Source organism: Acanthopagrus latus, chromosome 17, assembly GCF_904848185.1.
Source record: "Acanthopagrus latus isolate v.2019 chromosome 17, fAcaLat1.1, whole genome shotgun sequence".
NCBI lineage: Eukaryota > Metazoa > Chordata > Actinopteri > Spariformes > Sparidae > Acanthopagrus > Acanthopagrus latus.
Window position 1 is genome coordinate 9,043,837 of NC_051055.1, and position 27,584 is coordinate 9,071,420.

A 27,584-nucleotide genomic window follows, 5' to 3' on the forward strand; every position below is an offset into this window, starting at 1 on the left:
CCTTTGCTGTTTGGTTGAATAGAAAAGTGTGGCGGCTACAGAAGTGGAGACAGGAAAGAATTTAGAATATAAATAAGAAGTGAGCGAATGAATATTTAACATCTCACAGTCAGTAATTGACACGCTTTAATACATTGCTAGAATTAATAAGAATAGCAATGAGATGTTGTTGACAGCATTGCAGGTTGTGCAAAATAACATAAGTGGCGCATAGTGAGACAAAGAAATCAGGGAGACAATGAGCAGAGCATGGGATATACAAAATGTAGGCAGAGAGAGGTATGACGATGTCGCACATACACAGATGTGTGTTTTAATAACTGCTCTAACACAAAGGTTAAAAATAAAGTCATATATCTGCCGTTAGGTGTGACAGAGTCGGTGTTAGAACCGTTAGGTTGCATTTCACCCTCCCATTGTTCCACGTCGGTTTGTCTCTGCCTACCTTTTGTCTTTTGTCTTGCGCAATTTTCTGTCAGCGCACAGTGCAGAGGGATGTGGAGATAGGGGAGTTGTTTCTGCATATCTGCCGTTTAGCCTCCCACCGGGTGTTGTAGTGAAGAGAAGGTGAGAAAGGGGGCAAATAGGCAAACATCACACACACACGCGCACACACACACACACGGCGCACACATAATACAAACTGAGTCTGGAATAAAAAAACGAAAATAAATAAAGCCTCAGTTCCTGGTCAGCTGTGTTATAGAGATGAAATAGCATTGCAGGAGTGTTTTGTAATCAATAATGCATGGCTGTCCATCTTCGGAAAAAGAGAAAAGCCCCTCCAAACACACCAGAGGCATCAGACACTTCATTTCATGCTGAAGGTCAGGGGAGCAGCATGGACGTCCCTACAGTACATAACACGAGGAAGTAAACATGTACACTATCGTCCTCACATCCGCTCCTTCCATACATACATTCATGATTATAGACCGTCATTAGATCAAGGTGCATTAGCTTTAAAAATATATAATGCAATCAGCCTGAAATAACCATTTCTACAGATATGAAAAGATGACAAGATGATGCTTTAATTATGCCCAATCAGTTAATTAATTAAGCCTATTTTACCCAGTAAATATCATCAATATATTTTTTTAAAGCACTGTATGTTTGCATCTGCCAGTGGGTCATTATGATAACGGTAAGCAAATAATATGTTGATTCCACAACAGGAGGTTTTTCTGCAGTTAGGTGGAAAAATCGATGCGGCATGTCCCAAAACCAGTGGGTAAATATCTGCATGTTGGATACTGGCAAAAATCCAATATGGTACATCCCACTGATGGGTCCAAGTGATTTACAGGAAAGAACATATGTGTGTATGGGGGACCCACTGCTCCGAGCTCCTGGTCCAGACCACTAGCTGCATAGCTAATTGAGCAAACTAGCTAATGGCAGCTTCAGTTAGCAGTTACCTTGGTGATATGTGGCCCCCTATTGGTTTGGAGTATGAATTTGCAAGGTGGCCAATTCTTACACATTGCACCTTTACATATGTATCCAGTCATTAAAAAATGTTTAGTGTATATGCTCTATTTAACTTCCTCTTCAACACAAAAATGTGACCACCCTTGTTCCCCAACGTTTTGTCTCCTTCCCCTCCCTGAGGGGTTATCGAAATGTGTCATTATCGTCTCCTCCTAATTATTATCTCAGCCTATTTTATTACCGTTTACTGTGGTTACAAGGCTTTGATGTGAACTCCTTCTCGCGCTCCTCAACGTTTTCATCAACAGCCATCTGCTCGGTCCAGATTACTGTTAAATATTAATCCCTCTCCATCCTCACTGCATTATGACAGTACGCTTATCACCTGCTTCGTCAGTATCGATTTCCCCCAAGCTTCCGCACATCTGGATGTTAAATTATTCTGACCGCGGCACAGCCTCGCCTCAGCCACTATAAATACTGAGCATGCATGCGCACTTGTAAAAATACCCTCAGCATATAAGCACGGCAATATAGTCCATGCTAATCTATGACTGCCTTGAATGCAATGCACATACAGACATAGGCACAAACAGTATTCCAGCCCCCTCCTGTTAGTCACACAGATGCAGAGTGTATAAAGATTGTAGTTGCAGTCTCCTGCACACACACCTGTATGCACACACATGCATGCGCCCACCTTATCAGACTGTAAAAGCCAGAGCGCTGAGCTAATGCGTGTGCACTGAGGATGACACATACGGATAATCAGCTTCCTACCACATGAAGCCATGGCCCCACGACAGCTCAGATCAATTAGACACCATTAAAGGCTGGTCCCAGAACAGCCACCGAGACTTCCTAATGTCTCCTTTTCCCTCTGCAGGGTGCTGGCAAAATCCATCTTCTCCTCGCCCCAAACCTAATTACAGGTGGAGATGCACTGTGTGAGATGAAAAGCTTGGAGACGCTTTGATGGATGGTGGGCTCCTGCAAAAAAAGAGCAAACAGGTAATTAACATGACAATAGGGATGAGGCAGGGGTCTCATACAGAGACACAAGGGTGGCGGTGGTGGGTGGGTACATATGTGTGTTATATGCGCGCGTTTTTGTGGTACAAAGATACCAAAGTGCATAAAATAAAGGGAGGTGCGGACGAGAGCTGGAAACTTCAATGCGTTGTGAAATCCTTTCACCGTCTGAGCTGTGCTGAAGTGGAGTAGATAACAGTCCTGCGGGGAGTGACCAGACGCTTAATGGAGGTGTTGAAATCTTGTGCGAGGATAAATAATTGATCCTTTGACAAAGTATACCTCATTAATTTTTCATTGCGGCATATTTATGGGCGGATTGTGAAGATCTGATGGCAGCATCGGTTTAAATTGTCAGGTGTGATAGCGTGAGAGGTGCCGCCCCTCTTCAAACAGTTTATAGATCCGACCAGATGATCTCAGTCCCTCGTTTCCCTGTCAGTCTGCGAGCGCGTGTCGAGGAGAATTTGACTCGCTTTACACACAAACCATTAGCATCGCATGTTTGAAAGTCTCATTAAGACAGAGATAACACTAAAAAGAGGTGAAGTGTCAGCAACGGCACAGCCCCTCAGTATTTTATGGCTCATGAGAGTAACAAGCGCACTTCATGCGCTTAGGGAGTTCATGCAGCAGTGAATGGCTGTATAGCATGACTCCTCCATGGGCTGTGTGTTAGTCCTTTGTCAGGGGTTTCTATGTGAGGATGGCAACAATCGCTTGGCAGCCAGTTTGTTAGGTAACCGACAATTGTGTTATTATTTCATACGGTTTTAAATCCCTTAAAATGTTACAAACTACAAGAGCCATAATTAACTTGCATGGTCATGAACAGATTACCCAACAGAGAGATATTAAAAGGGTTTTGCAAACCCATAGTAAAGGTTGCTATGTCAAGAATGTCAAGTATTTACAGCAGCAGGCTGGATGCTAAATGATAGACTGTAAAGAATTCTGGGCTGTCTCAACTCTTAAAATGGAAGTGAAAATGCTTGAAAATGTAGTTTAACTTATGTTGAATCATTGAGAATTAGTTTAGTTTAGATTAGTTAAGAGAGAATAGTTCCTCTTCTAGGAAACAACTAACAGCTATCAATTCAGAATGAGAAAACACATTGGATAACCTCAAGATATTAAGTCAGATCAACCGCTGTTTTGTCACACATGTAAACAAGTGTGATTTCCTCGAACCTTCTCTCAGTTTTAAGAGTCGGTTCTTCATTTCACACAAAGAACAGCTGCAGCTGCTCCTGTGGAGCTCCTTTGTTCAGGCACTGGCACAAAGACATGCGAAACTGCTGCCAGTAAATTACAATACGCTGTAAAAAGTCAACTGGAATCAACTAGTCTTTTCTCATTAAATTAATGTAAATATACGAGTTGTGTTTATTTTAAGTTAATCAAAAATACAATTTACAATTTTTGTTTTCAGATCATGGTCATGATCAGCATGTTAGCAGACTTCCCAGCATGCATGTTTGACAGAATCAACTCTCCTGAGACCCTGCTTTTTCATGGGTTGAGGAAAGTGAAAGAAACTGTGTGTCTTTAATACATTTTGAGATAAGTCATGGTTGTTTTTACAATAATGAAAAACATTGTTGACAATGATTAGGTTTCAATGACAAGAAAAGTGTATCGTTTTTAATCTCTAATCTCAAAATGATCTTAATTTTCTCCTCAAATTCAGTCAATTTGAGGAGGCCAGTACTTTCAAACTTTAAACAAATATTTTGTGTTGACAGTTTCATAACTTTCATCAAACTTTACAATATTTTGATGAAGACAAACAAGGCAAGTTTCAATCATGTTTTCTTCAAACTGAAAGCAAAAAGGGTGGTAAATAAATCAACAACAATGTAAGTTTTAAAACAAGTAAAAAAGATCAGTAGATTCCACTGAAGTCCTGCATGATTTTTACAGTTTAAGTTCCTGCGAGAGCAGCAACTTTAAATACCTCTGACAATAAACTGTAGGCAACTGAAGTTCATTTCTCAGTAACAATGAAACACATAACACAGATGAAAGATCATATATGACTAAAACCTTAAAGGGTAAATCGGCTTTTTTCAAGAGTTTGTCTCTCTGGTTGACTCGCTCAGCATGCTGTCTCTGAAGCGGGGAACCAAAATCCAGCCTTGTGTCTGTAATAACTGTCTAGTCTCTAGACGGACGGTAATACTTTCAGTCATTGTTGACAAGTGGCATTGTTCTGAAAGTGGTTGTTACATATTTTTAATCATATAATTACATTTATGAGTCTTGTCTACCAGCCCAGCAGTAAAACAGTTGAACATTTTGACAAAGCCACAGTCAGTGCAAGATCTGTCTTCCTGCAAGTCATGTACAATGAGCACCAGTGGTGGAGGAAGTACCCAGATCCTCACTAAACTACACTGTAAACCTCAGAATTACGAACTGAGGACAACTGTTATTTTTAAGTGTTTTAAGTGTGTTATAATACAAATTGGAGAGGTTTTGAAATAACATAAGAATTTGGGGGGGGGGTTACAGTTACTTTTGTAAAGTTTCGGGGCTGACACCGACATCAGGGAGTCGACAATGTTTTTTGCAATGATCTGTCAAATGTGGTGATCGAACACTTGATCGAACACAGATCTGTAATGGATGCAGGATATTTACAGCTTAACAGTAAACTTTATCATCTGAAATTAACCCAAGCATCTTTTTTCTGCATAATAATCTCTCCCTAAATATGTTTTCACACTGTACTACAAATACAGATACCACAATACGTCTGTGATAGACCGATAGACTGACTGCCACAAGACTGGTCCATAATACCAGCCAACTGACATGTCAGTCGGACTAAACAAATAGATTTATTGTAGCTGAAAAGTACAATATTTCCCCCTAAAATGTGGAGGAGAAGAAGTATAAAGTCACATAACTACTTCAGAATTGCATTTACTTGACTAAATAAGTTCCTTTCTACCACCGAGTGGGGAGGTAAGAAAAAAGTTACCATAACAGCTTAGGTTTGTTTTGATTCTGCTGTTACTAATGTAATCAGTGTTCAATCAGAACTTTTTCCATCTCTTGATACTGGATCATCATAACGGGTGGTGCGGCTGTGAGGAACCTTTAAAGATGCTACGAACATGATTTTTCTTTTCACTGTGGACCGACACATTCGTTCACCATGGGAGAGATTGCAGTGAGAGGTAATCTCCTTAATGTCGGTTACATTATTTTTTTTATTAGTGACCCCTTTGTGAGCCATTCCTCCCGACGGTGCTGCTCCCTTTCCTGTCCCCCCATATTTGAGGGGAAAAAAATGAGGTGAAATACAGTATGTTTCATCCACAGACAGCACAAATTGTCAAAAAAACGTTGTTGTTGCCCATCAGCTTAGACTGCATTCAGACCCAAACACACAAGGAAAACGCTGTAACCCCTCTACTTGATGGCCCATCACATGATTGAAATACTGAGTAATTCCTAGTATATGGCAGAATTGCTCCTGTGGGATTAGTGTTGTGGACAAGACTCCTTTGTTTTGGATTTCAGTCGAAACATTCTCTGCGCTCTCAAACCATTTCGCAAGTGCAAAAAAAAAACTCCTTTCAGAGCGGCTTCGAGAAAAAACACTAAACACAGTTGGCCTCATCGCACTGACCTGCTGCCGTCGCTTTAAACCGGAGTGAAACAAAGATAATACTAATGCACACTGCAAATCACCATCACTGTTTCTGCTCCCAACTGATTAGCAATTAAGCGACAATGATCATACGCCTAACGCCCAAGCTATATGTGCAGTCAGTAACAATATAGTTGTGTAACAGAGAAGCGGGTGTGAATGAGGGACTCTCTCAAAGGGGTGGGGGGGACGCTCTGAAACTTTCCAATGCACATTTGTCATGCTTTTTAAGTGATTTACAAATGAGAGGCATGCAGGCTTTGTGAGGGAGAGAGAGAGAGGGGAGCTTTGTGTGTCCCTGCCTACCCGCAGCATATAGATGGAGTTTGAAATTGTGTTTGTGCGTCATCGGCGGTCATTAAAACCAGGAGATACGCCAGAGCTGGTTGTATGGCGAAGGAAAACAGGGAGACGATGGTGACGATTAATGCCTTCCTGGGTCCCTTTTGTGATTTATCATTCGTGCCGGAAAGGAAGTAAAAACAGAATGAGGGATGAAGTCCTGTAAAGGTTCTGCTTGTTGATCTTCAGCTAAATGTGTGAATATTTCAGCTGAGAGAAATAAAAGTGGAATAAGTGCATATAATTATGCATTTACATTAACTTTCCTGACACTCCTTTGACACCAAACTCTGCTCGTTCCCATGCCTCACACACACACACGCACACACACACATTCTCTTTCACTCTCTCTCGCCACCACCACCACCACCACCACACAACAATAATACACAACTTGTCAAGTAAACAGTCAGTGACAATGTCTTGCCGACTTTTTTTTTTCTTTCTGTCTTTTTATCCCAACCGACCACTCTTGACTCATTTATTACAAGTTTGGTCTCGGCATGCAGGGGCGGCTTGTTTTAGCCAGGCAGCCCTTGAACAAAGATGAGAGGGAAGAGGAAAAAAGACAGAGGAAGAGGGAGGAGGGACAATATAAAAAAGCCACCCATCCCCCCGCTCACTTAAAAAAAAAAAAAATGCATGCCTTGCCATGATTTCCTCCTTCACCTTCCTATACGAGGCCTGTGTTTTTCAACTTTAACTTTCCTATTCAAGTCTTCTTAACAAAGAAAAACACACAGATGGATTTCAATTGATGTGACTTTATTGATTCTAGCGTTGGTTTAAGGAGATTTGTTGGCGAGCTCGCTGCTCAATTCAACAGGTTTCTGTGCGTGTAAACAGGTAGACTTTGATAAATACTGTTTTGGTGTTATCCTGTGCAAACGTGCGCTCCGTACGCGCTCACTTCTTTTGGAATGAGGTCACAAACGAACACTTTTCAACGTCAGCTGTTTTGAACATGGCTTCTGTGTCGGAGCTATTGTTGCTGACTGGGGCTGCGTGTGTGCTTGTGTGTGTGCTTGTGTGTGTGGATGAAGGGAAGGGATCGGGGGTGGGTAGGGTGTTGAGGATTGGAATCGTGGTGCTGCACCACCACCATCAAACACTCACACACACACTCATCACTAAAGTAAAACACAGATAGAGCTAATTACAAAGTGGGTTTTGAGCACTTGGGGCAATACAAACAACAGCTGGCTGTGGCATAAGTAGGAAAGTCAAACACACTGTTGCGTACACAGGCACACACACGCCAACACACGCACCTCGGATATAATTAGCAAGATCAAGATAAGTGGAGTGCGACTCAAGACGTCTGCGTGTGTTTTGTGCAAAACTACTATTTGTCAGGTTTCACAGTTGAACTTTGGGGCGATTGTCCATGTGTCGCTTCTCACAACATGTTTATTTGCATAGTAGTTCACAATGCTCAGCTCCTCAGACCCAGGGATGATGAATACTGGAGTGTGCTAACAGTAAGGCAGTGCGGCCGTGCATGCAGGTGTCCAACCAACAGCTCACCCTCAGCCACAGAGGAGCTGATGACTGAAATCACCTGCTACAGTCTCGAATGACAGCCTCTAAATGCTCTGCCCCGCATCACACATGAAAAGGGCTGTAACATGGTTTGCTCCCGCGTTAGCGCCGAGTGGGATGAATGAGGATATTCCTTTTGAAAAGGTAACCCCTCGGAGGACAAATCATGCCTGTGTCTTAGTCAAAAAAGCTGCACTTGAACACACACTGCGAGCACTACATCTGAAAGACCAACTATCTTGTGCGTTCCGTGTGTGCGTGGGAGGAGATATCTCTCCGTAACACAAGGCGGTGGCAATCTTTTTTCACAAAGGGAAACAGGAAGATATACAAACCATGATAACGCAGCATTTTCACACCCTTTTTGCTAATATTGCCACAAGCTGCAAAAGTCACTGGCAAAGAGGTGGAGGTGAAATTGAGGCGGAGCCGTGCTTAATTAGTGAAATCATGAATAGTAAAGAGACAAGTATCTTTTTCTGTTTTGAATGCGTGAGTGATTTCTCTCACTGACGGGCTCTGCCTGCGATTCAGTGTGCTCAGTCAACCTATAAGCCGCCGAACAAGGGCTGACTAGCAGCAACAGTGGGGGAAATTTGTGCCACAGATACTTATCAACCTGGTGAGTCAGGACCCTAAGTGGGTTAATAACTACTGATCGGAAACCTTGTTCACTTTGGCAGCAGGGGATTTGACTGATGTGAAGAACAATCTTTGTCTTTTCTTTTTATATTCCGTTCAATCTTTGATGTCATTCACTGACTTTGAACCAGAGTGTGCAAGGATTACCAGCAGGCAGTAGATCTTAGAGCTACTGTAAACGTTGTTGTCATTTTAGCTGACTTCCTGTCCGTTTTGCGGTTGACTCTTGAGCAGGCAAGACCGCCTCTTCATGGAGTTCTCTGTCCTGATTGGATAAACAGGGCAGGGACACCAGAAAATGTATTTTCTCTTTTGCTGCATGAGCGAAGGGAGGATAGAACTCATAACAATTGCTTAACTAGCGCTAGTCAATATGTGCCAAGCCTGAATAACCCTGATGATGTTACAGTGATGTGATCAAGGTTATCTCAGTTTGGGCCTATACACTAGAGTTTTACAAACGAAAGACAGTGATTCAAAGAGGGTGTGTGGTTTCAATGACACTAGTGTTTACTCCTCTGCTCTTTTGATGACCTCTTTAAATCAGTTAGTCTGGCCAATGTGACTACTGTCAGTTTCAACAGTACTGATAGCAGTATCATCAGTCGCACTTACAAGTTATAGTGGCAATATCAATTTCAACTTTGCAGTGCTGACTGGGAGGGAGTGTATGTGGGGGTGGGTATGATGGGGAGAGAGCGAGAGTGTTTGGGACGAGGGTTCAGTGAGTGGGTGTGTAAGCAGGTTTTAGATATAGTACTATTTCAGATTTTGTAAGTGTCTGCAAAGCAGTTAATGCGGGGCCTGAACTCTATAGCTCCTCCAGCTCTAATCATGTTTCATGGACTCTCAATAGTGCCGCGCGTTAAACCGGAAAGTGGTGACACTGGGAGTCACCTAAATTTACTCATGTCAGTGTGTTTGCTCAAAAGCTTTTTTTCAGGTGCTTTTGAAATGTCAACAAAAAAACTACATCCTGCCCTTAATGGGACCCATGCTCTTCTTCACTCGACACTACTGTATCTTTATTTAATGCACAGTATGTTAACCAGAAAAGCAGATGCTGCAGTAGTGTAACATTTTCAAAACTTAGAACTCATCACATTGTTTAATGCAGCCTTCTAACGTTACAGAGCCTAAAGGGTAATTTAAATGCCAAATAGTTGTTAAAGAGGTAAACACATTATATAAGAGTAAAGTAATTTTGTCTTTTGTGTCTTGGGGTTAAACAAAGCACACTTTAAGGCTCGGTCTGGATTTATTCAATCAAGCACTGAAATCCACTTGTGACAGCAGAAATATAAACATCCAATATGTTGGAGTACATTTCAGTGCACTGTTAGTATGGGATATGGTTGTGTTAATCTGACTACAAACTTAGTGTTATAGCTGGACCTGCACTGTAACTGCTTAATAGGCTTGTTTGCATCACTTAATGATCTAAGCCAGCCTGGGCCAGTTTCCAAAATCTTTCTTTTGAGAAAAGAATATCAACAACAAGTTGTTATCTTCAGTTTGAAGTTATGGAACTACTCTTAAAAGGAGACTTATTAAGCCCATTTACAGGTTCATAATTTTATAATGGGTTACCACTGCAATAGTTTTACATCCTCTAATGCTTAAAATAACACATCAGTTTTCTCATACTGTCCAGTGGTGCAGCACTGTATCCCCCTCTGCCTGTCGGTTCTAGTTCCTGTCTCTTTAAGACCAGCCCTTCTGAATACCTAGTCCGCTGTGACTAGTTAGCTCTCAAATGCCTGAGCCAACACAGCTAACAACAACAAAGCATCTGCTCTAATTTAATTCTTATGTGACAAACTAGAATCAAATTGTGCAAATGACTGACACGGATGTAGTGTGATGTCACAAAGTCACGGAATCAAAGGCGGGGCCACTGACGAGGCGTTTCTGGAGCAGTGTTTTCTGTGGGAGAGAGGAGGTTCAATTGGTGGGGACTTTGAGCTTTTTAACTTGCTTTTTACATGCACAAGAAAGTATATATAGTATTTTTTTTTAATGCCAATATGGAGATTTGCATTCAAAATGGGTCACCTAAAGAAAAAACAAAAAAAATAACTGGTCTCAGTAACACTTCCTTCTTTGCTGTGTTCAACAGATTTGCACATGGGCCAGGTTGAACTTTTGCACTGTATTCTGAGATGATGAGGCCAGGAAGTGAAAGAATATAAAGCAAGGCAGCTACATGCAGACACAGAGATGGCTTTTATGTGCACTTAACAAAAATGTGCTTATTTTTATCACTATCAAGTGTTGCACTTTGTAGAGGTTGCCCAAATAAAACAGTGCATAACCGAAAGACTTATCTAAATACTGACTACTGAACAATACTGCTGGAGGAGAAGTGATAAAAGTACAGTAAAAGTACCTAGTCTGCTTATTAGTTATCTGCCTAACCAGCTGACCTACAGAGATTATCAATGCATGGTTAACTTTAAGAAGAAGTCATTAATTGTATCTTTATAATCTTAAAAGATCTTCTATATTCATATTACTGACCGTAAATCTCCTGTTCAAATACTGTTTTGTTTTCATGATACTAAGAAGGCACACTTGACATTTAACTCAATCAATTTGGATTATTTCTCCTAAAAAGTTCTTGTAGCTGAAACCCGCGAGTGAACAGAGTGAAGCGCTCCGCCACCTCGTTATGGGATCTCACCTCGACATATTTCAACAGCAGCGCATTCGGCAGCGGCGCTCGGAGAGCTCGCTAAATTGGCATAATAGAGCCTCATGCCAGACAATAATGTTAGTTAAGTCCTTCAGGGCAAGGAGCTGCAGAGATAGCCAAACAAAAGATAATCAATATCATATGGTGTGTCGCCTGGAGTCTAGACCAGCCTCTCCAGCCGGCATACTCATCACATGCCTCTGAGCGGTTGTCTACCGCCAGATTCAATGTCAGACACAATGTCAAACAGGCAACACGTCCGGGGCAGCGTGTTAATTACAACATCATCATGCAGGCAAACACGGCGGTGATATAGCAGCTTTCAACGCCAGGTATCATTGGGGGGGGTGTTTCTTGCAACTTGGCTCGATTAACAAAGAGGAGACGGCATAACTACTCAGCTGCAGTTTAAAGGGGCACTGCGTAGTTTTCGAGAAGGGATTCAATCTCAGAATTTAAATATTCACAACATTAGCAAGGTGACGATACAAACCTCAGAAATATTGCTTCTTTTTGAAAAATGAACACTCAGAGGAAAATAAGATCTCAAGGACACTAGAATGGTGGCAAATATAAGTCAATGCGTGAAATTGTGTTGTTCTTAAAGGTCAGTTTGACAGTTTGTTCATTTAGTTTGTTTATGCATGAGAAATAACTCAGTTTTAGTTGTTTTTTTTTTCTCGCCTCTGGTTCTTTCTTCCCCAAAACTACAGAGTGCACCTTTTATACCTCCATACAAAAAACATCAGATTAAGGAATAAAGAGCATTTATTAACCTCACTTGTAATTCTAACATTTCTAAATCCCAACACACACTACAGTATATATAGAAAATAAACAAAAGGAAAGTAATTGCACATGCATCCTGTGTAAGCATAAAGAAATGCTGGCAGGCTCGTTTTACCTGTTACAAAAAGTGGAAGTGAGACAGTGAGAAGGCAGTAAAACGTTTTTTTTTTTTTGTTGTTGTTTTTTTTTAGATAGCAGCATTGGACACCACATATGCATGAGTGCAAGGCAGTGTTGGTTACAAAGCCAAAGGCTGACACAATGTAGAGCACAATGGCGGGTGGCTTCAAATTGCAGTATGTGCCAACGTATAGAACGAGGCTGATATACAAGCAGGCCAGCAATTATGCAACATGCACAAGCTGTAAGCACCTTTTCCTGCCCACCCCCCCACCACACACACACACACACACAAACACACACACACACACACATACTCACACGTATGGCCAACCCCCCCCCCCCCCCGAACCTGAGGACAGACAGAGGTGGTGTGTGTTTGAATTAAAGGGGCTACAACAGGAGCAGGTACTTCCTCTCCCTCTGCGTAAAGCAGGGACGCTGTCACCGGTAAAACAAACCATGCGTGCGCGTGTGGCGAGGTACGACAACAGGCTCCCTGCCCGACTTCCTGTTTGCCTTGTGTAAAAGTGAGACATGGGATCCTTGTTAGAGCACTGCAACACACTCGCAGAGTGACACAAGATTAAATGATGAAATCCCATGCTGTGATATTCTCGGCGTGTCCCCGGTGGCTGTTTTTGTCTTATTGCCTGCTCCCACAGCACCTTGTCTCAGAACACGCATGGCTGCCTTTGAATGAGGTGGGGAGTGTGTGTGTGTGTGTGTGTGTGTGTGTGTGTGTGTGTGTGTGTGCTTGTACTGTATGCGAGCAAAAGGAGGGTGGGAGAGGACAGTAGTTTTGCTGAAGGGAATATGTAGCTACCTTTTGAGTGTGTGTTTGCCTGTGCGCACTCTTGGGACATTAGTTCTGGAGCAGTCACACGCTGCACTTTTTTTTTTTTTTTTTTGGCGCAAGTCATGTTTTTCATGCAGAGAATGTGCATATGCTTGCATGTGGCTGCACTTGCTTCGGCATCTGTGTGTGTTCAGGGCCGGTGTGTGTGTGTGTGTTTTTAGAGTGATAATTCTGCTGAGAGGCAGCTAGACAGTAGGGGAGGGTGAAGGAGGAGGAGGAGGAGGAGGAGGAGGACCGAAGACAATGTAAGCGCTGCAGTATGATCCTGTATCCATCAGGCTGCCTCCTGCAGTCACCGCTGCTTAAAATGCACTGCCACAGACACACACACACACATGCACAAACACACACACTCTGACTCTCCCTCACTCTCTCTCTCACACACACACGCACAGGAAATGGCCTCAATCACTGTAGCACACAGGCCACAGTTTCTCATTCCAGATGGGATTATGATGTTATTACTGCACGATTACACCACATAACTATATTAGCAACAGAACACAACCTGGGACTTCTCAATCAGTCACCTTCCCTTTGTACTGAGAGGACTTTTCAACAGCCCCTCCCCGCCTCGCACACACACACACACACACACAAGGTACACACCCACCCAGAACTAACAACAGCAGGAGTCAGCCATTTACCTTAATCTTTATCCTCCCTGCTGCTGGCGAATTAGCTATTATAAGCATGATTTAACGATGTTTGTGCCGTGATGTACTGCCATTTTTAGTGTCTCTCTGACTTTATGTTGATCCGGTGACGCAACAAGATTTGTGTTGTGTTTGGGAGCTCTATTTTTTTCTTCTTCTTCTTCTTTTTCGCAGGTGGATGTTTTGCAGCCCAGCTGAGAGCAACGCCGCTAAAATAGCATGAACGATTACTCATGTGGGTGGATCCGCCCTCACTTCCCCCCTCCCCACCCTATGGAATTTGATAAGATGGAAAAGGAAAAGGTGGTCAAAAGAGGAGAGGAGGAATAGAGAGACCGCGCGCGCAAGAGAGAGAGATGTGAAATTTTTTAAAGAGGGAGGAGTGTGTAACCAGGAAATAGATGTGATCCAAAAGCTGTTTCAGATTGAGTCAACAAGATAGAGAGAAGACAGCGAGCAAGCGAGAGAGAGAGTGAGAGTGAGAGTGAGGGAGCAGCAGTTCTTCCTGTAAAAGAAAACCAGTACCTCTTAACACTAAGCATACACAGTCATTCTGGAAACATTTGTACCTATTGAAACGTCACCTGGAGAGACAGAAAGAGACATTTCACACAACATGTGCACAAAAGCTAACACCAGGGGAAGATTTCGAAAGCACGTTCGACTTGAGCTTGAATTCTCAGAGAGGTGTGGCACCAGACTCCAAAAAAGGCCCTTATTTGCCTAATTCAAAAGAGGTAACGCGATATCCCATGAATATTTCACATCGTACAGCAAGATGTGGGCTTCCTCCTGCTGCTCCCAGATACTGTATTTGCTCATGGGCTTGTAAGGCAAACAAATGCACGCACACACACACACACACACACACACACACCCTCCCTCCAACCCCACAGCCCTCCCCCAGGTATCTCCTTGAGGGTTCTCCTTGCACTCCTTTGCCAGCTGACAATTAGCATGCGGTCGCTAATGCACTACAAGCTAATTGCGCACAGGGGGGCTGAAGGTGTCAGTCACTGGAGAAGGCTTGTGTGCAGCCGCGTATCCAAGTAGCGAAACGCCGTAGTACCATTTTAAGAGCGGGGGGAGTTTATTCAGCCAGTTGAGACGAGTGGGTCACATGAGCATGAGCAAAGGTGAAGTCAGCGTAAAAAAGAAATATCACTCAAATGTTAATATGGGCTACTTTATGGATATGTTGGTGTGCTCACAACAGGGCTCCAAGGTGCAGCTGTTTTGGTCACATTTTCATTGGGTGGCTAATGAAGTAATTTGCCTAATATTTAGCAGGTCAGCAGAAAAAAGGCAAATCCACAAATACTCCCACAAGTTATAGCCAGTATCCAAGTCAGACACAGGAAAATATTATAACACTGACAGTGAGTTGAAACTTTTCGAGTGATTTGTTTATTTGAGTTTGTCAGGCACGTTGTACCTTTTTTCTAAAATTGAGGTTATTGTTTACTGCGATTTCACTGAAGAAAAACATGCGTCTGCACCTTTCCTCCTGCTTACAAGAAATTGTTTTAGGACTTAAGCTATTTTTGGGTGCATAGAAATGATGTGTCGGTGCCCCTAAATTAAAAGCCTAGGGGCACCAGTGTTAAAATTAAGTCTAGAGCCCTGCACAGTGCAAAAACTAAAAGTTGTACAAGTGCATCTGCCTAATTTCTAGAAACAAATATCTCATTAGACATAAAAGAAGACATGTTACCTACACAGTGCCATTTCTGTCAGATAAATGCCAGTTGTTTGTCGACAATTTTCACTTGTTCCGTTGGCTTTTTGTCCTGATTACAAGCAAGAACACCTTGTATTCATCGATTTTTAATTATGTTTGATATGGCATTTTTTTTATTTATTTATCTCCACTGCAAAAGAAAACAACATCTCCATATCAGCTAATTTTCCTAATTTGTTAAGTGTGGTTTAACCTGTAGTCAGGTCACCAGAACACGCACAGACAGTAATGTAAATCGATGGTGCCTCGAACGGCGCACATTGTTATGTCGGATATCACGGGCAGCTATTATAAGAGCCGCCCCGAGGTGTGCGTTTGTGTCTGCCTTGCATGCACGAGCAGCTGTGCGTGCCATGGGTGTGCAAATGCAAGCTTGCATTGTTGTCCGTGCGTACCGCCGGGTATGGTGGGAAGATTTTCAAAACCCCTTTGTTTTTTTAAAGGTGAGGGTTCACCGGGGTATATTTTAAAATGCTGAGAGGGTGACCTGCACCGCACACTGAAGGGCGTTCGACAGGGAAGCTTCTCTGGTTCAGAGAGAGGAGAAGGGAGAGGGAGAGTGAAGGGAGGGGTGGTGCTGGTGGTGGTGGTGGTGGTGGGGGACACCTTGGTGTGTGTTTGGCCTGACATTCCCTCTGACTTGGAAAGCAGGAATGGAGAGAGAGGAGGCTGTTTTAAAGACTGCTCTCTTATAACAGGAAGTATCTGAACAGTGACTCACACACTACAGGGGGAGAGAGAGAGAGAGAGAGAGAGAGCAGGGAGGCTTTGTCCATTGTGTTATAACCATGTATCACTGATGTGCATGTGTGCTCCTCATTACATTCATGGGTGTGAGGAGATTTTTTTTTTCCTGAGCATGTAATAACGAGCGTCAGCAGTGACAATATGTGCACACCTTTTGGGAGTATCAAATTTTTCGCATTTTTAACTAACCCTTTATGTGTTCGGGGTGCCATGTTGCATATATGTTAGTGTGTGTGTGTATGTGTGTGTGTTTGTGTATGTGTGTAAGGAAGTCCACATGCATGGGTGTGGGGGGGTGTGTGTGTGTCTTTTTGTACGCCAGTATCTCACATTTCAAGAATGCATCACTGCATTTTAGTAGGTGTGTGTGTGTGTGTGTGTGTGTGTGTAGAGGGGGCTATCAGTGTCCTTTAATGTGTGTGCTTCATCTGATCATATTTCATCAGGGACACGATGTCTTACTTAACAGCCCCTTATATGTTCATCTGTGTGTGCATGTATTTAGCGACACGTCTTACGCTACACATCTGCCAATGCGTGTGTGTGCGTGTGTGCGTGCGTGCGCATGCTCAGCGAGCCCCCGCGGAGCTGCACTGTGCCTGCCGTTACAATTCGAGGGCTCGTGGCTGATAAGATGTCTGTGCGTCTTAACTCGCTGGTACATCAGCAGTCAGCAACATGGCTCCCTCTCACTGCACTCATGCTGAGCAAACAAGCCTGACCTCTGCACAACACCCACAACTACAGGGTGAAGTGACAGTTATTACACATGACTCCAGCGAGCGATGATCTGGAGTACATTCAAACAGCAGTTTGCATGGCCTTGGACAGATGCACAAAGTTTGGGAGTGATATCGCCAAACACATTGACTGATTGGGACTGAATAACACTATTGTCCTGACATTTTCTACACCATTTCACATTTATGCTCTTCTAGATTTTCCAGTTCTGCGAGGAAGTTAATTGTAAACCTCTTGTCTGGTTTTTACTTGGCTCGTGTGAAACAGTCCAGTTAATCCACTGATTTCCGTATTTCTGGTGCAAGTGATGTAAGATTAGAGCCACAGCTGGCAGCAAGACGTGTGTTGCTGTAACTGCTTTGAAGCCATTTGTCATTGGATTTTTGAGCATAGCTTGACCTTAGACCGTTGCTGTGTTATTTTGTTTGTCATTGTGAAGTGCGTTCGGAACAGGATTTAGAACCTGCTTGACTGAAAACAAAGTAATTAGACCACAGTCACATGTTGAAACAGCCTCCATATGACGAGAAAACAATAGTAATAATGAAGATGAAGAAAGACTGAACATGAAATATCTTATTCAGCGTTATTTTAAATCTTATTGACACAAAACAATAACAAAACAGGGGAATCTCTGCCAGTGAACGTCGGCCGAATGTGTAGATTTGCTTGCAGTTTCATTTCTTTCTTGAATTTTTCCACATGACTCACAAAAACTTGGGTTGGCACATGCCTTAACCAGGGAATCAAGTTATTCAGAGTTTCATTCTGTCATGATTTTCTTTGAGTTCTACGGTAACCTAATGCTGCCACACCAGAAAAAGAAAAATGGAGATCCTAAGATCCTATGACGTGTAGAGATAATTCTTAGGAGATGTTTTACATGATTACAGATATTGTCACAGTATTAAACATTCACAAAAATGTCTTGTTTTTTTATATTATCTATATATATATATTATATTTTATCTATTTATTATATAATTTACAAGGCTTCATGTTATAATGTGACAACTCATTGATAAAACATGAAACGTATTACGTCATAACATCGTCTTTTGCCTTTTGTTAAAATATGTATCCAGTTAATTTCCCAGTCAGTACATTCTAATCAAATTTAGTGTAAACATGCTGGATTTAGCCAATAAGCTAGTTCTTTTTCATCTGTAGTACCTGGCCAGGTGTAAAGTTGGCAACCTAAAATCAAGGAACAAGTTTAAAACAATCACATATCACACTGTAACTAGATAAATAGTATATAGTTACAGAAACAAATGTTTATTCTTACAATATGATACGTTTGTATTTTGTGAAAAAGTGAAAATATCTTTTCATAGTGTGAAAACATCCTGTTTAGAACAATAAACCATTCAGGTTATGACTTAACGGATGACTGTAAAGTTGCATGTTTCCTCTTTTTTATCATAAACTTCCGCAGACTTCTCTTTATTACAGTGAGATAAGCTTTTACTTCATTCCCACATCATAATTTGTGTCTTCACGAACAGCTGTTTGGGTGTTGCAGCGGGGTGGATCGAGCAGGATGACTCTCTGGCCATCTAACACAATGACAGTCCGCTGGCAACGAGTTAACTGCCATCACATCTATCAGTGTGTCCCTGTGCTTCACCCTGACGACACTTTAAATCTCCACACTGGTCCGAATTACAGGGCAGCACTGACATTCTCACACTCTCCGGGCACTTTTCTTTTGTGAGTCCTTAGCAGTATCAACAACTTTTCGCTGATGAGACAATAGCAGATAGTTCCATTTAATGCGGGAGGGGCCATTCGCCCGCTTGGGAGGGGTGTCTGGAAACTACCACAACACACACCTAGCCGTCAGGGCGACATTTTAATGGTGGCGGTCGCCGCGTTCACAGTCCGACACCTGGCTGTATGTGTCTGATTGAAAAACAAAACCCAAACCGATCGAGGACACGCAAAGATTCCCGGAGAGGACTCCCTGCGCACCCCCGCGGGACGGAATGGACTCGCCCTACTCAATCATGCACTTCAGCATACACTGCAAAGAGCATGCTTTCACCTTTAGGATTGTCTGCGCTTCTTGAAGTCACCCTGGATTACTCTTTTGGATCACGCAGGTACGCAGATCTCTCATTTTTCCTCTCTTTTCCTCTGCATGTGGAGCGTCCCGGGGCAGCCCATGTGCTCTGACCGGGAGGCTGTAGGTGGAAGGCGATTGTCTTGATCTTGATTTTTATAAATAGGTTATAGGCGAGGGTGTAGTGGTTGATTTTAAATTGATGATATATACAGATGCTGTCGGTGATCGCCGCAGAGGAACCAGAGCCCGAAAGCGTGTGAGGGAGAATGTAGAAATGTCCACTTTTCACAGACGGTGACAACTTGCAGCAGTTGTGTGATACTTGCGAGTCATCATGGGTAATGTCAGGTTTAAAAAAAAAAAATAAAAATAATAAATAAATTTAAAAAATAGATAAATAAATAAAGCGGCCCAAAAAGTCGGTTATTCAGATTCAGAAATGTAGGAATATGCTGAGAATCACCAGAGTCATGTCCTCCCACTACATCCCTGAGGTAAAGCGAACTTTCCACCAGTCCACCGTACACACTCATCGCTTCCTTGAGTCATTTTTTTTTTTTTTTAACACACTTGAATCACAGCAGCATCCAACACACAGATTTTGCAGCAACAATAAAAGCTCTTGGATAATTTTGATTTAAAAATGTTTGTTTTTCTTTCTTTTTTAAAAATACAGCTCAGAGCAGGAAGCGTTTGAATGATGGTGGAACACTTTCTCCTCTTTATTTTCTTGTTTTTGTCTGAAAGATAGTTTTATTCACACGGAGGACAGACACACACAGCACACAGGGGTGGAGGTGGACTTTAGGGAGGAGAGTGTGTGTGTGTGTGTGTGTGTGTGTTGGGGGGGTATCCATATTAGGAAGTCGTGTCCTACATAATAGTCACGGGCACAACTGCCACTGAGCAAGGCACAGGTGCCGGCCAGCCGCAGCTCTTTTCTTGTCAGCGATATGAGGATGTGAAACCGCTGGAGCACCTCTGCTGCGTCGCGTTTTTCTTCTGCTTTCAATCTCTGCGCCAGTTCAGAGCTCCACTCACAACTCATCTGTGTGTGTGTGTGTGTGTGTGTGTGTGTGTGTGTGTGTGTGTGTTTGGGGGGGGGGACCTGTTGCGAGGGAGGAGGGGGGGCGTGTTCCGGGTGTGTGTGTGTGTATGTGTGTGTGTGTGTGTTGAGGGGGGGCATATTAACCCCCCCCTCTCAAATAACGATGCACCTACAGGATGTGAGCTCGCTGTTATGGTAAAGGGACACAATGGCACTAAAAAGCTGCGGGGGTGGTGGTGCTGGTGCTGGTGGGGGGGCTCAGAGAGTACGAATTAATTACGTGCTCTCCTGGTTACTCCTGACGTGTACACACACACACACACACACACACACACACACACACACACACACAGGTGAACGTGCCCCCTGGATGCGGGCACATGTGGGTAGCAGTAAAGCACGCAGCCCCGGTCACAGATAACGCTGGAGACCAACGTGCCTTTCTTTTTTTTTTTTTTTTTTCCTACGCACGTAGCCGATTGCGCATGTATGTGGCGCCGGGGACAACCGTTCACTGCCGCCTCTTCTCTTGTCTGGACACTTTAGACCAAACACACACACACACACACGAACACACTAGCTGATCCCGCTAATAGGAAGCGATGGAGACATAAATGAGACAAAAGACACGGTGACATGTGTGTGTGCGCATGCGTGTGCGGACTTTCAGTGACAGGGACAACACCGCGAGGACAAACTTTTCTGCTTGTCCTTTTTTTTTTTTTTTTTTTTTTCGCCCTCGATCTTGTCCTCGGTGTTTCGTGCACACACACACACACACACACGGTTTTTTTTTCCATTCACGGTGCGTTCAAGCGCTCCCATAGTTTCCGTCATTTCCGTGATTGTGATAAAAAAAATCCCTTATTATTTTGGACGGTGGAGACACAGCTGGAACTCTGGGGGGATGTCAGATGATGTCATGTGTTTCATCACAAGACCGTCTATGAGTTTTGGTTGTTTTCTGGTCCCAGTGAACATCCTTATAGATAAGTGAGTTACGGGAAACTGCAGTGGAAGTTGATCTGACTTCACCAACAAATCATGTCATGCAAGTAGGACATAGGATCATGTGTTGCTTGTTAACGGCAGGCTATTAGTGACATGAGCAATGCTGGAGGCTAACAACTAGGGCTGTTACTTAAAGTTATTTTGTATTGTATATAGTGTATTAGTCCAGGGCTATTCAAGTTACAAATTCACTTTAGCTGGAGTTAAAAATGAGTTTCTCGTCCTGTCCAAATGAGCAGTCCAACACCAATTGTTGTACCATGTATGACAGCTCATAGAGAAACTGAAATCAACACATGTTAAAAACCAAATGAATCAGTCATCATAAACATATTGCTGATCCGTTTTATTTTAATCAACTTATCAACCAACTGAGTAATCAACATGAGGTACCAGTTCCTTGAATGAGCCAAACATCAACACAACTAATTGGTGTATCCCACAAGTCAATGCCCCACAACCTGGACCCCTGATAAATGAACACACACAGATATATATGGTAACTGCATCAGCGAGCTACCTGCTGGTATTTACCGCTTCAAATTCACTGTGGAATTCCCACGTTTGCCCAACTTTACCTCTTGAGTCGCGGCATTTCCGACACCACCTGAAGGCAGCACCAGTGAAATGACAAGAGACGAGGAGAGAGAGAGAGAGAGAGAGAGAGAGAGAGAGAGAGGGAGAGAGAGAGAGGAACCTGTACTCTGCTCCACAACACAAGGAGAGAGAAATATTCGCCAGAGATAATAATAAGTGTGCAGAGGTGAGGCTCGGGTCGCGATTGTCAGCCGCCGCGCTGGAAGATATCGCCACAGAGCGCGTCCTCCTCTCATCTCTGCTGCTGGACCAGGACTCTTCACATTTGTTTTGTTTTTTGTTCTGTTATTTTTTTGGGAGGGGGGGGAGAGGGAGAGAGCTGCACCGGTCTTGTTCTTCTTCTCCTCTTCTTCCTCGGTGTTTCAACTGGTAAGGAAGTGAGCTGAATATCACTGTTGTTTGTTGTGTTGCGTTGAGGGTGCGTTCGTCCGACTGCATGCTGCTGCTGCTGCTGCTGCGAGTGGTGAAATCTTTGGCTATTACAGACCCCCCCCCCCCCTCGTTTTTCTTTAAGAGTGAAGAGAGGACCGATTAAAGGAAAAAGAAAAACGGGCAGCAGAAGTAGTACATGTGCCACAGCGGAGACTTGGGGGGGGGGGGGGGGGGGGTCATTTTGAGGAATGCCTGGCTGATAAGCGAGAGAGAGAGCCACCGTGATCCCATGGTGCGTTTAGGGGAGGCTGCTGCTGTGCGACCAACAGGCGAAATAAGTTCTCGAATCGTAATCTGTAGTGATGTGACAAGTTGCGTAAGAGAGCTGGGAAGTTATCAGCAGCCTCCGTGCGAGAATTATAAGCAGAGACACAGGTGATAATAGGAAGGAGAGGAAGAAAGGAGGAAAAAAAGCCATAAAGGTAAACAATGGCTGCTATTAAACATTCAAGTTACCTTTTATGGGAGGATAATTGGATTGTCATAGGCATTCTCCCTCAGGGGCAGGCAGGCTGGAGTAGTTATCAGAGGAGATAGTTATGTAAAATGCACATAGTTTGCAGTGGAGAGAGAGAGAGACACACAGAGAGAGAGAGAGACAGAGAGAGAGAGAGACACACACACACAGAGAGAGAGAGAGAGAGAGAGAGAGACACACACACACACAGAGAGAGAGAGAGAGAGAGAGACACACACACACACACAGAGAGAGAGACTGCCTCATTTCCATGTTTATAGTATTGGGAATACAAATGATGAAGGGAAAAAAAGGAAAAAAAACCTAGGTGTTGTCTCATCTGGTGTAATTTTGACTTTGCATAGTCACCTGCACACACACACACACACACACAAGCACACGTACACATGCTATAATATCCCTGTTGTCTCTCGTGTGGTGCGTTAGTGTGTTTGTTGACGCGCGCTTTGTGTTTTATTATTGTTTTCCCTCACATGCATGGCATCATCAGCTGTGAGTCCTCTCCTCCTGACAAACCCCCCCCACACACCCTCCCCTCCTGTGATATCGACTTTCTGCGGTGTACTGCTTTTTCTCCCTAGTTGTTTAAAGATATTCCCCCCCGTGTCAGGTCGCACACACACACACACACACACAAACAGAAAGAGAGGGAGGGGTGAGGGAGGGAGGAGGAGACGCACAGTGTTGTTTTGCAGACACGATTACATTGTCTCCCCCTCCATGTCAGATTTCAGACATTATGTTAAACATTTCTTCCACAGCCTGCAGCTCGTGCTGTGCGGTTGCACCACTGGATACGATGCCCCGGCACCGCGGGCGCAGCAACGATAAATGATCTGACTTCCCCTAAATCGACTAGTTAGATAAGGGATAGTCCTTAAGAGCGCCACCTGTTCTCCAACCCGGGAACAGATTTGTTGTTTCTTCCAGGTAAACACATTTAGTCAGCGGAGCTGCGGGGGACAAATGTAAAGAACTGCTTTTCCCTGAGCACTTAAATTGTCCTCCGTGTAATGACAGTGACGGCAGACTTCATGTCATGCCTGTTTGTTCACGTGTGTGTTGGAGGGAAAGCCGCAAACCTGAAGATTTCAGTGTGGGAGTGTTTTTTATAGCCACTTATGTCATGTCAGCGTCTGAACACTGTCACGTCTGAGATCACTTGTTGAGCGCTGTCAAAAGGGGAACATGAGCTGCGTTTTTAAAATGAGACACACTGTGGCTATCAGCGGACTGTTACAGATGTGATTCATGCTGAATCGAGCCAGCGTGGCTGAAGTATGACAGTCTGCGGAGGAGAATGGGATTTTTTTTTTTCTGGGGAGAGCCTGTCGCAGATGCCTCATATTCACAAACTGATCCCTTGAGAGCTCACACATGACTCGAGTGAAGCTTTTTTTTTTTTTTTTTGGTATCCGACTGCCTTCCACCATTGTGCCTCTTTTCATACGCTGAATAAATGCTGCATACATCGGGCTTTTGTCAATAGGGCTGTTTGTCTGCTGTAAGCCGCCTTGTGTGCTTACTTTTCCGTCCCCGTGCTTATCACGATCAAACTTTCAACTCCACCACGACTCTTTATCTCGTCCCAAAGACTCGACTGTTTTGAAAAAAAAAAAAAAAAAAAAGTTCACCCCCCCTCACCTCCCCTCTCCCCACGCCACCCCACCCCACCCCAAATCCCCAAACCACCATCCCACTCCTGTCCCTGTATTTGTGGGAGTAAAATTAGCAATTTCATTTTTTTTGTCCTGTCCCCTCCAGAATGTGGAAGTGTTTTATTGGCGTGGTGAAAAACAATGAGGACAAGGCAGGGCTTTGTGGTGGCAGAAATGCATTTTTAACCCATGTGAATGAATGGTGCCTCACATTCCACAGCAGCAGGCCCTTTACTGAATGGCAGCACTAACTCGGCTGTTTTCATTACTCATTACTGCCTTGTGCCTTTTCACCACGGACATAGTCATTTACCTTCACCAACTGAGTGGGGGGTTTGATACTATAGAGACTCTGTCATAAGAGTTTTGCTTAGAAATATCAATGTTTGTTTAAAGGGCAGACCTTTGTGTTTTACTGTTTTCTGCTGATTGAATTTGATTAAGCTGTCCTACTCAGTGGTTAATACTGAAAGGATTATAATCAAAACATAATTATTATCAGTGTGTCAAATGACTATGTTCAATGACAAAAGGGTTGCTTAAAGAGGCGAACCCACAGTGAATTGTCATCCCACTTTGCCCTTCCCCTTAGCTGTGCAGAGATTTCTAGACATTTTTAGCTAATTGTCTTTGTTTTCTGCAACTTTTCTGTTTTGATTCACTCTCAGTGCTCTCATACCATTGTGGTCCGACAAAAAAACTCTAAAAATCCCGCTCATAATTAGCCTAAACTCTCATATTGAAGTTAGCAGTATAAATAAGCGGTTAACATCTTTGAGAATTTAACAGATCCTTTTGAAATGCTACGCTAACTGCCTGGAGCATTTAGCAGAGCTTTAAAGCGTTTTAAGCTAATTGTTTTGTTTTCTGGCCCAGAGCTTTAGTGTTTTGATTCACTCTGAATACTCTTATTGTGTTATTTACCTGCAAAAACGCTCTAAAAATCCATACTTCCTGCTCAGAACTCGCCTAAACTCTGAGGCTAAAATTAGTAATTAGCTGACTTTGTCTGGAGTAATGGATTTGTCTTAAACATATAGGCCTAGCTCAAAATAAAATCACCAACTAACAAATTGGAGCATTTAGCAGAGATTTAAAGCAATTTAAGCTAATTGTTTTGGTTTTCTGGCCCACACGCTAACTGTCAATACTCTCGTAAAATGCTCAAGAAATCCAATGCTGCTCCCTGCTCAGGGATTGCCTAAACCCTATAACTAAAGTTGGCAACTAGCTCACTTTGTATTGAGCAATTGGCTATCAATTGAGCAACTAGCTAAAGACAAAGATAGCGACTGATTAAGCTGGAGCATTTAGCGGCAGATATTTCCATCAGGTGTTTTTGTGGACCTCACCAGAGCTAAAAGAGAGCAAATACTGGACTGACATTCGTTAGGTGGCTGGAAGCTCGACCCCAAATGAATGCCTACGTTGCTCCGTAACTGCTGGATGTGTAAATGAGCCTCTGTCTGCCAGCGTGTCTGTCGTATCGACTCAAAAGGTGATGATAACATTTTTACAACCATTTTTACTCTTGTTATCAGGTGCTGCCAGCAGCCTACATCTGGACTGGAGCACTGACAAGTGTTAGCATGGGCTGAGGGCTCTGTGGGTGGTTACCAGCACCTTTGTGGTATTCACTTCTGGGGTCGCACATGTGCGTAAATATGTCAGGGATCGAATCCGTTCTGTGACACGTGCACCTGCTCCGTAGAGTGTGCGCGCTCCCCTGCTTTGACTCCACTCCACAGCTCGTGCTGATGTTGGCTTTGAACTAGAATTAATGTGAAGAAGAAAAAAACAGTGAAGACATCAAGTCACAAGACAGCATGCTTCCCTGTACCGAGCCAGTTATTCTGAGGTCCTGAGCGTCCTGTTCTTTCTCTCAAGTCCTCCCTTGTTATGCTTTAGATTGTATCAATCCTGTCTGCATGAAAGTGAAGATGTATCTGCCCCGCGCCGGCTTGGATAACTCTCCGTGGCATATTGAGGCTGGCTTACAGAAAGCAAACAAGTGCAAAAACCTATTTCAGCAGCTGTTCCTTTTTAGGTTGGGTATGAAACAGAAAATGAAAAAAAGAAGGTGCTGCTCTCTTTGCTGGTGGTCTGGACGCTTGCATCTTTTTAATATAAGGTCTAGTGTCTGTTCTGTGGTGACGGCATTGATTCCCTCCTGCATGGTGGGGGTTTCCACTCTGAAAGGGCAATCTCTCTGTTGTTAGCCTAGAAACACCGAGCCCCTGGATTAAATTATAAATGAGCCCCTCCATGGGAAACACACCGCTTGCTCAGAAGGAATTTACATCACCTGCTACTGTCTTACTACACATTTCCAGCATGCAGATGTGTCCGAAAAACATTGTCAGCCGCTCTTTGTCTTAAAAACTTTGGTGGGTAGTTAATCCCTTTATTTGGGTCACACCTCTATCATCCCCACCCCGTGGAGCAATAATAGGGTCTCCATGAAGCCAAGCGGCACTGTCCAGGTAGTAAAGTGTGAGGCCTGATAGCTGTTTAAATTAGACCTGAAGAAAATGATGTAGTAATCAGGAGGATTAAGATAGAAGAGGGGTTAGAGCCAAGGGGGTGGGGTGGGTTTAGGCACAGGGCCATTTTAGGTGTGTGTGTGTCGGGGGGGGGGGGGGGGGGGATACGCATAATGATATTTAATTATATTTCTTTCACTGAAGCAGCTGGTAGTTGAAACTTTCCATTGAGATTGCAATCATCAAAAGCTGCCACCATGAGAAAAACTGTGCTTTTCGACAGAAAGTCATTGTCGCTCTTGGTGGGAAACCCCTCTGAGACAACAGAGGACTCCAGAACTTCCCAGTGAAAAGCCACGCGACGCGGACACACACACCGAATCATAGAGTGACCAGAACAAAGTGCTTTTGATTGAGAAGGGAAAAAAAACCCGAAATGTATAAACAATCAGTGTCTTAGAACTAATAAGGAGATATTAAGAGATTGAATCAAGTCATGGCAACAAAGTGAAAAAAGACACGTTTTGTGTACCGCGGTTATTTAACGTGGCTCCATGCTGATGTTTCAGCGCACTCTGCCTGTGTCAGGGTTTTTCTATTAGGAAGATAACGACGTTATTCACACAGGTCCTGTCATTACCCAAAGTAACAACAGCTGAATGTGGGCGTGGAAACAACCTACACTAATTAGTCTGAGCTGCATTCCAAGTTCTTTTCTTCTTCTTTTTAAATGTTCATTATACGCTCCAACAGGCTTCAGTGTAAGTGTTATTACCACCGCTGTTTAATGTTTAAAGCTTAATGCAGT

The 27,584-nt window shown here is 43.4% G+C and overlaps 1 protein-coding gene across 4 annotated transcripts in view; it reads left to right on the forward strand.

Moving 5' to 3' along the window:
• znf516 (zinc finger protein 516) overlaps positions 1–27,584 on the forward strand; it is a 77,092-nt gene that overhangs the window by 4,973 nt on the left and 44,535 nt on the right. For 2 of the 4 annotated variants that reach the window (XM_037073475.1, XM_037073478.1), the window contains exon 1: positions 16,148–19,106. The gene's annotated coding sequence lies outside the window, so the exon portion shown is untranslated. Of the gene's footprint in view, positions 1–2,320; positions 2,446–16,147; positions 19,107–21,472; positions 22,095–27,584 lie in introns of those variants that run through there. The other 2 variants (XM_037073476.1, XM_037073477.1) reach the window with 2 other exon arrangements.